This window comes from Protopterus annectens, chromosome 5.part0 (assembly GCF_019279795.1).
Source record: "Protopterus annectens isolate FY-2018-M chromosome 5.part0, PAN1.0, whole genome shotgun sequence".
NCBI classification, from domain to species: domain Eukaryota; kingdom Metazoa; phylum Chordata; order Ceratodontiformes; family Protopteridae; genus Protopterus; species Protopterus annectens.
The window spans coordinates 522,840,172-522,855,010 of NC_056735.1; positions in this window are offsets into that span (position 1 = coordinate 522,840,172).

Genomic DNA, 14,839 nt, shown 5'->3' on the forward strand with positions numbered 1-14,839 from the left:
AGCATCTCTTCTGGTGACATGTTTTATTTTACATCTAAGAGAGATCTGTATTTATGGAGCAGTATTAAGCATCTCTTCCGCTTGCTTACAATTAGGTTGGCTTTAATGTTTATTTTACATTGAGCATTGCCTTAACTACTATTAGCTACAGAGGCAACCATTTACGGCTACAGGCTTGTGAGATCATTTGCCAAATGCTTTGCCACAAAATGGTTCCAAACCAGAATATGATTTACAATTCTTGGGTTATCTCATAGGCTATCCCTACTCAACCCAGCTTCTTCTCTGCAAGAAATGTTAGTTAGCAAAGAAAAAAGAAGAAAAGTAACTCCACTTTTTATTTTATTCTCTGGTAATATTAGTAACATGGAATATGTGACTGGTAAGTGAAGGCACAATAATGTGAAACTCCCTCATTTATCTTCTGTCATCTGCATCAAAATCACTATGTAGTATGCACTTTGCATATATATATATATATATATATATATATATATATATATATATATATATATTTTTTTTTTTTTTTTTTTACTTTTTAGCTTATCACCAAATACTTCTGTTTTTGGAGCTGTGAAGACATAGATGATCTTTTTCCTCTAAAAATTATCCGACTTGGGAACTAACAAACCATTATCTATCTGGATAAAAGAAATAGAGCATGAATGTGAATGTATTTTAAGAATTACTAACTATTTTTTACCTTAATTATGATATAGGACAGCAGCATTATAATTTAGAATTACTGATACTCATACTTTATTTTATTTAATGTTGCAAACTGAGGTACACTTCTAGTCTCTTTGGACCATTTACCGGTTTAACCAAAGATCAATAAAAAAAAAAAGATCACATGGTATAAAGTCAAAATATGCAGTGCCACAAGAATTAATTTAACTGGCTATAACAGATATATACCTGCTTCAAAGTCTTGAGTCTCTTGTCCCATTTCTGATAAGGTGGACAAAGCTTAGTCATAGTAATTATGGTAATTATCACTAACTGGGGCTGGAGTAACTGGGAAAGACCATCATTTAGATAGCCATCAGGGTGTTTCAAGATATTGTTTAATTTAATCACCTACTTGTCACATAAGTTCATAGGTCCATAGTTATATACCAGGTTGATGACCACCAGGGCTTTATTAGCCTAGCCGTGCAATCCAACCCAATTGTTTCCCCTATGTATCATGGGCATTTATTAGGAGGGGGTATGTTAATTAGGAAGTTTATAGAAGTTATATGGGGGGTATGTTATTTTGAGCGTTACTGTTTCCCTCTGTCTATCAGAGACATGGGGTCCAGACCAGTGGTGAATTTCTGATCACCCATACATTGTTCAAGGTTATGCTTAAATGGGATTAGGGATGGAGTCTACTTCATATGGATGGGGAGCCTGTTCCAGACCATGGGGATTCTCTGACACACATATCTGTCTCAAGTGTGACCTATTTATGTCACAAGCAAAATTATATCCTTGGATCTAGTGGTTCTGATGTAGTTCATTTTGCAGATGTGCAAAAGGAGCTGTAACCATGGATGTCTTGTATGCCAGGCATTAATAGCCTGTGAGTAATCTGTAGGAGACAGAGTACAGAGATAGGGCTTTAAGGCAATCTGTATACTATAACGTATTTATACCCTGGATTCTCTTGTTAAGGACCCTTTGTGAGTGTTTCAATTGATGCATATCTTTGGTCAGGTACAAGCCAAAGGGAACATTATACTCAGTGATGGGTCTGATAAAGGCCAAATAGAGTAACACTATGGCTTCTTTGGACCCGGATGCCTTAACCTTACTAATAAGTTGAGTGACATATAAAGATTTTCTTACAATCTTGATAACATGTTGGTCAAAACCCAGATTGCTGACTACATGTGTTCCCAGATCCCTGATTACAGGGCAACTCTTCAGGGTGCTTTATCAATGAAGTAATTAGCCTGGGAGGCAGTTATCCCAAAAGGCACTATAATGCATTTTTTGGCATTGAGTTTTAGTCTCTGACTTTAGCACTAGTAATTTGACTGTGTTAGACCCTCTTGTAAGATGTTTGAGTCATGACAGAATTTATGATAGCTCCCAATTTGCAGTCATTTGTGAACTTGGTCACCCAAATTCCTTTGACATTAGCCTTTACCTATGAGGAGTACATGCCAAACAAGGGCAGTACCAGCACGTATGAACTCTGAGGTTCCCCACTAGTGGCTGGTCTTTTAGTGGAGGAGTATTACCAATCCTGACTTCTTGGGTCATGTCTGTGAGCAACCTGACAGTCCAGCAAATTCTGTAGAGGGTTTTGCCCAGTTTGGTGAGGTTTTCAGCTATATTCAAGTAGAGTATTGCATTACATTCCTTAGCCAGGTAGGCTGTATGCACCACTTTCCCCCCATCCATTGCCTTAGTGATTTTCTCAAGGAAGTCCACCAGGTCTAGTAGGCATGATCTTCTCTTGACAAAGCCAGTCTGGGTTGGGTCCAGTGTCTGAAGGTTACCTACCTCTTTGTTGATCATAGATTCATAGGTTCATAGATTAGTACTAGGCTAACTGCCCCTGCGAGCCATTTTAAGCCTAGCCATTTATTCCCTGTGAGACTCAAACCCTGTACCTTGTGTTTGTAAGGCAAACGCCTTAACCATTAGGCCACCCTCCCATTCCATGATAATTTGTTCCATGGCTTTAATTTTAGAATGAAGATGGTGAAGAGACAAGAAGTGGTATACAGTGGCCTGAGGGGGAAAACCTTCCCTCAAAAACAGAGGGGAGTAGTTCTATCCCTTCTCCTGAAGTAAAAGTGGTGGTCTGTCTGATCAGCACTAGAGAGATCACAGTGTTAACTGTGCTCTCAGGTGCATATACCTTTCACCCACCTGGAAGAAAGCAGGCATTGTCTCTTCATTCCTCTCCTTCTCCTTCTGGGATCCCCCAGTTTCAAGCCAGTAAACAAACCCAGATCAAAGTTAGGACTCCATTCCCCTGTGCTGCAAAACAGTGTCTCTTAAAATGCAACTGAATTAACTTGTGCTGCATAACAGTCAAGAGGCTGTTTCAAGTCTTGTATTGAAACTCTTACGATTGTGTTTTTAAACATTGCTTGCTGATTTTTAAGTTGCTGTATTGCAAAGAATATAAGAATTTTCTGTTGTGACATGATTTATGATGTTGTATTGCATAGGTACTTATATAATATATTATTCATTATGTAAGTTTTTATCAAATATTTTCTAGATTGGATAACACATACATTGCTGTACCAACTCAAGTAATTGATTTAAGTATATTAATTTAAGAATTTCATACATACTACTAATACTGGTTTAATTTGCCAGTGAAGTGCTGGGTAATATAAACAACTGGTTAACTGAAACTCGTGATTCCTGTGAGCTGTTGTTGAGGTTATGCTGCCTCAACTTGGTGAGTGGTAAAATCTCTGTTCTTTTGACTCTTTAAAACACATTCAAGATGCTTGACTTGACAATATATGGGCAACTTTATGAAGGCTGTAAAGGCCAGGGAAGGATACCACATTGTGGGATGTGGATCATCTTGATGTTAGCACATCTTTGTTTTGTTACATGCATTAAGCTACTAAAGCTATCTACTTTACTTTTTTTTTTCAGATATGCTAGAAAATTTCCCCTATACTTTCTTTTAGCTGTACACAGTCAATCATTTTCCCATTTTAGCTTTTATCTCTTTACTTAGTATAGCAAACCAAATGTTTTCTGCATGACTCATGCATAAGAGACTATTACTATTTACTTAAATTTAATTTCTCCTATGTCCTTCAAATGTAACCTAATGTTTACCCTTTTGTCACATAATTAATCTGCTCTTCCCTACTCTTTGCAATAACCTATCATTTTCTCCAAACAGACCTGAATTTCTTTTCCTGTAGACACCTTACTTATAGCTAGCTTACTTACACAATGCAAAGTTCCTACAGCTGCCACCTAAATCCTGTAATAGAACATTGTTCTCACACCTTGAATAAACTAGTGCTGGTATATTGCATAAGACCAAATTAAGGTCCACCATCCCACCTTAATGCTCCTCACATTTTTATATGCTGTCCTCTTTCCTTACCTTCTGGATTCTCTTGTAATCCGTTGATCACCTTCTGTATTTCTTTAGTAAAACTCATCCACTCACACCTTTCATTCACTTATGGTGTAATTTCTTTTGCACTGAGTTGCAAGGCATGAATGCTCACATTGTAAAAAAAACTTCATATATTTCATGGGACTGTAAAGAGATAAAACAAGCATACTCTTCCACTGCCTATCCAGGCAGGTGGCAATGACTGTCTCTCCTCTCCGCTGACTTATGTCCAGCTACATATCAACTTCAATTACCTTCACCCTGAGCAGGCAGTATAGTGCCTTTCTTCATTTACACCTTCTAACTGCCAAGCCTTACATCACAAGAGGCACAGCAGTGATTTCCTTAGAGTATCTGGATGACACCCACCTCATGTGACTTTGATGCACAGCCTGCTTAAATTTCCTTAGCATCATTAGTTCTTGCCAGCCATGGTATGATATCTGATCTCAAACACATAAATACTTCATATATATTTCACAAATTCTTTCATCTTCAATGCAGAATTTTGTCTCAACAGCTTTAATTTAGAGTTACAGCAAAATCATGAAAAACTGAATGTCTCAAGTTTGACATGATAGACCCTCAATGACCTACCTACCAAAGACTCACAAGTGACTAACCTGGACTTTGTATAATACTGCTGCTTCAATAGTGGCATCTCTAGGCTCCTTCACTGCTTACTCTCAGCTACCTTGTCAGCATTAAAGAAACTGACCTTAACCAGTTCATTTTAGAATCCAGGAGGTAACCTTAAAGCTGGAGTAGCCATTACCTAAATTACCCATTTCCTTCTTTATGAATGGATTTATTTCACATTCAGTAATTGGAATGTTAGACTGGTCCTAGGACCTTTTTCCCCCCTTGGCTCAACAACAAGTAGTCCAATTTGTAAATGGCTATTGCAATTCCCCCTAATCACAGCAGGCACTATTTGCAATTAACTCTATCATAGTAGAAAACTAGTGCACAATCTGGTGGTCCTAACTTGAGAGCTATCTATCACACTAGACCTCATCCCCTTTTATTAATAATTGCAAAAGAGACATCTGACCAAGGAACTGCTGGTCATACAATCTTAGATGAAGTACTTATAAAAACACTTGACCACACAGATTCCTACCAATGGAATGCCTCCACCTACATTCATGCCATAATTGACATAATTACTACATTAACTAACAAAAACACAGTGTAACACATTGCAATAATAAAGTCAATTCTGCAGTTCCTAGAAATTCCCAACTTACAGCACTTAACTCCAAAAAACTGAACTCTTATTTTGACTTAATCTGACCACCATACCTCTCAACCTTTAAGCACAATAAATCTGGACAAAGCCAAAAATAATAGGGATACAAAGGCCCAAAAATAGGGACAGATTTGAAATGTTGTTCTTATAAACTTAGAAAGTTGCTAGAACAACAGGATTTGTGTTATTGTGTATTTTCTGAAGGATATGAAGTCTGAAACTCAAAAGTATGTCATTATTTAGTGACTTCAATCCTCAGTGATTTGCCAGAAAATCATACATTTTATGAGATACAGGCCAAAAATATTAGGCAAAAATCTGGATATTCTGCAAATATCTGTACAGATGAGAGTTGTGTATACCACCTTAATTCACTCAACCTTTTGCAAGATAGGTAATAGCAAGTAGACAAAAATAAATATATACTCTTTTGACTAACTGATCACCACTGCAAAAAAAAATGAAACTGGATGGTGGGTCTTGCGTCCTCTGTGATATTTCCAATGGCCTGGGCTTACTTCACTAATCTGTATATTTAGTGCAAAAGAAGGACTAAGGCAGCCAATATGGACTCCTACAAGAAAAGCCAGGTCTCACAGTTAGTTGACCTCCAAAGCATACTGGAGTGAAATAAAATTTTTGTCATATTGAAGATACAAACTTTTATAACAAGCCACCCTAAAGCTGAAGGAGCTGAAGGAACTGACATATTCTGCAACTAATTTGGTAAAATGATTATCTGTTTTTTTTTTTTTTTTTTTTTTTTTTTTTGTGTGAACCAAGATAGTCCAACTCTGTGGTGTACCCATTTTCTGTGGAGGACCATGGAGAAAAGCTCCATAGCTGCAGTGCATGAAACATTGAAATGATGCGAGTACAATACACATTAAGCAAGTTTTATTAAAGCAACTAGCATGAGTAATGTGCATTTAGCAAAATCACCTTATCAAACACTACATCTAATATACAACCTGTGATGCATCTAAATATGACATATCTAAGGTAATATATGACAGACATTATGGAACATATCTAATATAATATCTCTAATTAAATATAATGCAGTTAGGGGTCCAAATGTAGAAATGATAAAATCAGCAAGCAAAGGACAAGGACAGTAGTATTGCTGGAAATTAATTTATCCTCAATTATTGGTGAATACCTTCATGTGGTGGACACTGTTTTTACAAAATGTCACAAAGATGACATTGGAGTATAGACTGCATTTTGCATAACACATATCAAGGACAGAAGTAGGTTAAAAATCCTGGTATGCACACTGGTGCAGGACCAAAAAAAATGGCATTTCAGAATCCTCAAGACATAGAAAGATTCCTACAATGGTGTTAGGCCAGGCACAGGGGGAGGATGGCTTGCCTGTTTTAGAAGGAAATAGTAGTTCACAAAAAGCACAAAACTGACAGGCCAAAAAAGAGCCATAAAGATGACAGAGTGCGCTAGTGAAGATAAAAAATAAATTATGTATTGTTACTATTATGTAAAAAGCCCAGAATTGTCAGATAGATGATATTCAAAATGATTAAGAGAGAAATTTGCGGAAAGAAAAATATTTGAGCAAGAAAAACTGTCAAACACTTCAATTGCATATGTTTGTGTTCATTAATACAACAGACCCATGAAAAACATTATATGGACCAAGAAACTTTGGACCATTTGAAAAAAGAAATGACTGAGGAAGTGTGAAAATATAAACAGCAAGACCTAGAGATTTTTGAAAGGTATAAAAAAAGAGACATAGACATAGGAAAGAAATAAAGGTCTGATATGGTGCAATATTTATGCAGAGGAGAAAGTCAAACAAATCAAAAGGTAAAGGCACCCAGATATGGAAAATTCCACAATACAAAAAATAAGATCACAAAGGAGGAATGTAGAGCAGAAGATAGTAAAGTAGAAGTTAAACAAATAGAAGCTGAAGTTATGGAATATGTGTGAAGTGAAGGATTTAGTGTAGAAAGTCTAACACAGATTATTACACAGTATGATGAACAATAAGTCCCCAGTGTAAGGAGAAACAGGTTGAGCAGGAGACATCTGAAGAACTATGGATGTGGGAAAGAAAAAGAGATTTAATAGGGTGCAATATTTATGCAAAGGATAAAGCAAAACTAATCAGTACAAAAAAGGTAGCCCCAAATATATTCAAAGAGAAATAGGGCAAAGGCATTCAGAAATAAAAAAAATACAATATAAACATTGATAAAGCAAAGGGGGAAGTAGAAAAGAGCATTAGTAATGGAAAAGTTAGAGAAATAGAAACTGAAGTTATGAATTACTTGAAAATGCAATGAAACTCAAATTCCTTCAAATGTAGTAAAATTCACATTCTCAATTAATGTAAAGGATTCAGGCTAATCCCCTTCAACCAAAATACAAGGTTTGAGCCTTAGCAATGTAATTAACTAACCTGTAGGGACATTTTACTTGGACGCTCGTGCACACGCACACACACACACACACACACACACACACACACACACACACACACACACACATACAGCAGCAGTGGAAGAGAGTTGTTCCACGTTTGATTCCCTGTAAGCTGAACATAAGGAGTACAGACAGTTAAGTATATGTGCATCATGCATGCCGAAAGGGAAGGGGGATGTTAAGTGTGTGAGCATAAGAGAAGGAGAAAGGAAAGTTAAATGCGCATATGTCATGCATGTAGGAAAAGAAGGGAAAAGTAAAGTTAAGTGTGCATTCTTAAAGAAGAAATGTACTTTTTTTTTTTTTTTTTTTTAATTAAAATAAAATGATGCAAGTTTTTTTTTTTTTTTTTTTTTTAATTAAAATAAAATGTTGTGCTATTCCCCCACCAGAGGGCCCTAGGCAACTGCTTAGGTCATCTAGTGCTAGATCCAGCTCTGGTGGTGAGTGGGATATGACTACTACTGTGGATACATTTGTAAACAAAAAGAAATAGTTCTTCCGAGCAGCCCTACACCAGGAAAGTAAAAAAACTATATTGAACTTCTTTATCCTAATATTTTGGTAGAATTCTTTTAAAAGCATTTTATTGTAAGTGCATATTTTGTCTTTAAATAAAACAGTTTTGTTCATTTATCTATTAGACTTTAGCTGTAGAACTTTGCCTTAGCAAGAAAAAGGTTTTGTGAACTACAAAAAGTTTTAGTGTCTGATTTCTGTTGTTTTCAGACCCTTAATGTAATTTTGCCACCGAAGTCCCTCACTCCCTGTTCCTTTTTCATTGCTGTTGTCAGTAAACACAAAAGTATCAGTCATGTAAGCTATTTAACTTTTTATTTTATTTTATTTATTTATCATTTGTTGACCGGGAAAGTCCGACTAGGTTCCACAGAGCCTGTTTTCAGTGGAGGCCCGGGGAGAAATGCTCCAGAAGCATGTCTTTGGAATGTGGGAGGAAACCGGAGTACCCGGAGGAAACCCACACGAACACAGGGAGAACATGCAAACTCCACACAGAAGGCACCCCAGCTGAGAATCGAACTGGAAAACCTCTTGCTGTGAGGTGACAACGTTAACCACTGCACCACTGCGCTGCCCGTAACTACTTTCCCCTCCCATTGTATGCCATAGATCCATAATACAGAGTGCTCATCCTGCAAAGTGGTGTTTCTCTTGAGTTGGCTGGTCTTACTATAAATTATCTCTGAAAAATTCTTCCTAGTCTCATCCTATCTGCTTGTAGTAGTGGGCACTTGTAGATTAAACTGGGAAGTTCTTCTCCTTAGACTGCAGGAGCATGATTTACCCTTCATCTTATCTTCTTATCTGCTTAGTGCAATGCACTACCTAGAAGTTTTATCACTTTTCCATATCTCTTTTAAAATTTGCTCATCCCAGTGTTCTAGAATTAGACCCATGCTACAAATTCACTTTATTAACATTCATTAGAAACCTTTTTTCTCCAGGCAGTAAATATTGTGACATCACAGTTTACCTTAATGTCTGTTGCCAGCCTGCTGTCAATAGGAATATTAATGCAATGCAAGAACTGCCTTATGCACAGTGACAATGTTTTAATCCTTCCTATAAATAATTCCTTATGTGAGAGGAGCAAGTATCTATTAGCCTTAGAGCCCAACCTCTCTTCCAAAATGGTAGACTGCAATACACATCTTGTGAGACCAAAAACACACTCCTCACTTAACCAAACTCACCATGTCCTAGGGAAACAAATAAGCCTTCCTTACACTGAAATATTTAAAACATTCCTGCCTAAACAACAGGGGTTTCCTAGATGAAGCTTTGGTATACATGACCCTCAGCATCACACTAAGAGGCAAAAAACACAGACATTACTGAAAGTGCAATTACCAATAGTAATCTCTCAGCTGGCAGGCAGAAGCCCTTAAGGCAGCAAGGCCAGGATGATATATCTTATAACTCCAAAGACATGCATCTAGAGCATTTCTCTCCAGGCTTCCACTGAAAATGGACTCTGTCCCAGTCAGACTTTCCTAGTAAATAAATGTTAAATAAATAAATAAATAATAACTGTAGATAGACATACAGATACACCACTCACCAGGATGACCAAAGACAGATGACAGTTATCTGCCTCTCATGTGCCAGGATCAGTAGTCTCTTTAAGGCCCTCAAGTCCCTTTAACTAGATGGCTTACTGTTAAAACATCGAACATCAGAACGTAAACTGCTCAAAAATCTGGTTTACATGTCCGATGTTCAGAATATGAAGTAAGTTGAAATACCGAAAACCAATACAGGTGAAGTCGAATTCGACTTCTGAAGTCCATTGCCCCCCTTAGCAGCAGTACATATGGATCAGATCGTACTGACCAGCACTAACAGTAATGTTTTTGCACGGGACCAAGCCCCCCTGTACCCCACGACACCCCTTGCCACTTATATATTACATCTTCAAGATCGCACTACTGTGTGTAAAAGGGTAAATCTACCAGTCGACTGCAATGAGTCGACTGCCATTGGTCTTCTTCAGTCGACATTTACATTTTCTTCAAATTGTTTGTCTGCATTCTGACTCCCGCATATATCATCACACAAGGCATGCTCGATATTACAATAGTAAACCTAAATAGATATATAACATGATTTTCTGGTCATCATACATGTGGGTGCCTTTAGACATACCAACTTAGATCATATGAAGAGAGACATGGTAGAGTTTTCAGAATATGCATCTGAAACTGGTGCAGAACTAATATTGGGCAGTATCCTACCATTGCGAAGAATGATGCCACAATATAAACAAAAGATAACTGACTTCAGTTATTGGATTTGCTTAGCTATTGGCATTATTCTATGGAGATCCAGCATATGTCAGAATGGGAGGAGATGATCAACAGAGTGGCTGCTTTGCTAGGTGTGGTATGCAGCTCTCGCATCATGGCTTCCATGTATCAGTCAGGCCCCTTTCCTCACACATAGTGTCTTTTTTAGGCAAAGTCAGTCTGCTCATGTTACCTACATACCTAATCAAAATCAAAACTATATAAAGTTGCTACTCCTCAAAGTTAGAAGCTATACAGGCACTCCTAACTTTTGAAAATATAGATATCTGCATTGTTACTATAATATGGTATCAGAACAATGATGGCGCTCTGCAGTGCGGGATTTCAGAGCTTACCAATCTTTCAGACTGAATGTGTGAAATGGATGTGTTATTGAAGGGGGGGAATTTGTATTCCTAAGAAGGCATCTCACCTCCAAACACTTAAGCCAGGACAATGACCTTGAACGTCTCCATCGCCTTTCCATAGTAAATAGAACTCTGTACCATATCACAGACAACTAGTGTACCCCTCCGTGGCACCTGCAGCCCATGAGACATGTATAAAATATGGACATTCCTTCCTAGTCAGCCTTGCACTATTCTCTTGGGTGACTTCAACTATCCCTCCATTAAATGTGAAACCTACACAGCCTCAAATAAATAAATACATGCAAAGATTTCTGGACTTCATTAATGCTAACTCCCCTGGCCAACTGGTATTAATCCCAACTAGGGCTTTAAGAATATTGTACCTGGTTCTCACCATTATTGCCTCCCTATGTTCAATACCTACAGTTACCACATTATTGGTCAGATATGGTCACTGTTCTGTAACACTCATTACGAGGTTAAAATCCGATTTACCGCAAAACTCTTCTTTCCTTAGATAGTACTCAAATGTAAACTTAATCCAGTTAACAGATGACCTGATGAAATCTAAGCACCTTCCTCACTTTGATCACCTCATTCACGTTTGTGAATAGTTTCCATAACAACCTCAAAGCATGCATTGAGGCATGTCTTATCATAAGACATAAATACAAGTCAAATTCGGGTCTATATCATATGAGCAAATTGCACAAATTGTGAACGCTCATAATATAGAACATACCGGACTTCAAAGTGCTTTTTCTGAGATTGCGGTACAGGGAAGAATGGGATATTTTCCCTTTCCTCACTGTAGTGCGATCTTGGAGTTGGAATATATATTTAGCGGGGGGTGGGGGGTTGCAGCCCCCTACAATAATAAGTTTGATGTCCTGTACTTCGATATTATGAGCGTTTGCAATTTGTGCGATTCACTCATATGATATAGACCCACCAAAGTCATGAATAAACCCCCATAATGGAATCCTAGGAGATATACATATATATATATATATATATATATATATATATATATATATATATATATATATATATATAATGTGTGTGTGTGTGTGTGTGTGTGTGTGTGGTTGTGTGTGTGTTAGAAATATGTATGCACCGAGATATGGACATTCAACAACCTTACTGTGCAATTACACTCTCACCATCATCATCAGAGGTTTTGGATCCTCCAGCATCTGCCAGTGGCAACTCCAAAGTGACAAAGCTAAGGTTTCAAAGTCAGGAAGTTGGCACCATGGTGCTTCTCTACACACACACACACACACACACACACACACACACACACACACACTCTGAATCCCATCATGAAAAGGAACCTAGGTTCAGTATAAGGTATCCGTCTTTTTCCTGGAGGGGATGGCTGTACAAGTCTTGCCAGAGATGTGTCGTGTCACTTTAAATCTACAACATACTTTCTAGTGACAGCAGTAGGGCACAGGTACCCTGGTGCTTCCTTCACTTCTGGTCTTGCTTACAATCCAGAGTCACTCTACCCTACCCCATAGCATTTTGCATGTGTAAAGTCAATGATTTCTGCAGTGGATTTCATTGAAGGAGACTGTGTCAAAAATACGTAGCATGTACATCATTTTGTAGGTCATTGAAGTTATTTTGTGTCTCATTTATTATGACTATTTTCTTGCTATTATTGGTATTAAGTGATTCATGGGCTAGTATACATTTGCCTGTCACTGCCAAAGTTTCACTCCCTTCTTGTACATACAATGTCCTTTCTTCATTTATCTCATGTATAACACCTATGTATTGCAGGAAGCATGGTGATTATGCTCCAATATTCAGAAACAGATAAATCAGTTAAGCACGAGTATAGCACAAGACCTGATCATAACAAATATTGACCACTCCCTGCTTAACTTGTTAAGGTAGGCTCTCATGCTAGGAAGTTATATCTGCCAGTACTAATCAGCAAAGACAGTGCCAGGAGGAAACAAAAAACAGATTTGTTTCTGCCTGTTGTCCTTACTGGTAATGTGTCCCTGCCTTCCTGTTGTAAACTTAAAAAGTTGCTAGAATATAAGGATATGTGTCCTTACCAGCATTTTCTGAAGAGTACAAAGTCTGAAACTCAAATTTATGCCATTATTTAGTGACTTCAATCCTCAGATATTTGTCCAAAAACCAAAGATTTTATGAGAAGCAGATTAAACATATAAGGCAAATATCTGGACAGTTGAGAGGTCCAGATGGCTTTGGAAGCCTGCAAAAAACTTTTATTATTTTTTTTCTGTAACTAGTAGTATACGGAGCAAATAAAGCTTTATGCACAACAAAGAATTATGATCTGGTCTCCAATTATAACTGTAATTATGCATTCTCGAAATGGATGCCAAAATTCCCCTCATAAACTTTGTTCTTGAGGTAAACTTCTTGCCATCCATGCCTTAAACACATAATAAGCATTTTATGACCATTAACCCAGTCATAATTCTGTATATTATGCTTTACTCTTGATTCTACTTCTTTTTAAACCTTCTTGTAAATATATGTATATTTTTTACATCAATGTTATATCATTATAGTGTATAATTTCATTATACCTTTAAACTTACCTTACTGTTGTTACTATGCATCCATCTCAGGGCTGAGACTGCAAATGGTCAAAATTTGATCAGTGCTCTAGCCAAGTAAACCAAATTAAATAAATAATAAGTAAATAAACATGGATGTGATACACAACTGGAACTGTAATTAATCTGCACACATTTCAGAAGCCAACTTTACTTCAGTCTTATCTCCCTGTGGCAAACAGTAAATTCTCCGCCACCTCTGTAGGAGTAATCCTGCCACATTTCAAATGCTGGTCTATTTGTTTGCACTGTGCAAGATCCCATGAAGGGCATGTGTGGGCAGCAAAATGCCCATTGGCCATGGTCTTATGTGGTGGCCTGATATTGGTGAGGAGACTGAAGACTTATCCAAAAGCTATGGTATAGCTAGTAGTTTACAATTCAGCACATGCAATATCAGTGCATTCATAAGGATGGCCACCTGTACCTTGTTTTCCTATTGACTTTATGGATTATTTGTGAGCTCAGTGATCCACAGTACAAAACATATAAACACAGTGGTCTAAAGTACAGTGAGTAGAGCCCACAACCTCCAAAAGTACTGTAGGAACAAAATATTATATGATGACACCTATTGCAGCTAAACTGAGCAAGTCAGACTAATTTCAGTTTGGTATCATCTTCTTCAAGTACATTCTCAGCAGGCAACTACATACAATCTGGGGCAAGCGACTTTAGTTTCTGATCACAGGTGGTGTATCTGATCCTTGTATTCTGGAAATTAGGGCGAAAACAGCTGCATTTATTATCCTAGAGCAAAATAATAAAATAAATAAAAATAAAATAGAGACAGATAGCTTTGCTGGATGTGTCGAGGAAGTTTTGGGATAAAACTAGCAACTCCATTTTGTAAGGATTAGTAATTTATTATGCCAGTTATTGCCACTGAATATGTTCAGTTGATAAGTTCCAAGAGGGTTGTTATTTTTTGCCAGATATCTTCTGCTAGCAAGCATGTGGGCCAGAAGACCCACATAATATTCAATATCATCAGATTAACTACACAGTCTTTGTTTTTACCATTACCTTTCCAGTTTCTGAAGTACATTTATTAATTATTAATAACAGGCTTTAAGAATTGCCCTTCTATGACCAACATTACTCTGATGCTTTATGTTCAAAAATGTCTTATGGGTTGTGAATCTTTTATTCTATTGCATTTAGAAAATATTTCAATTATTTTTCTTAAAACTGGTTCAGCCCCTTGTCTGTGGAAAACAATAGACATAATACATTTCCAAGACAAGCAC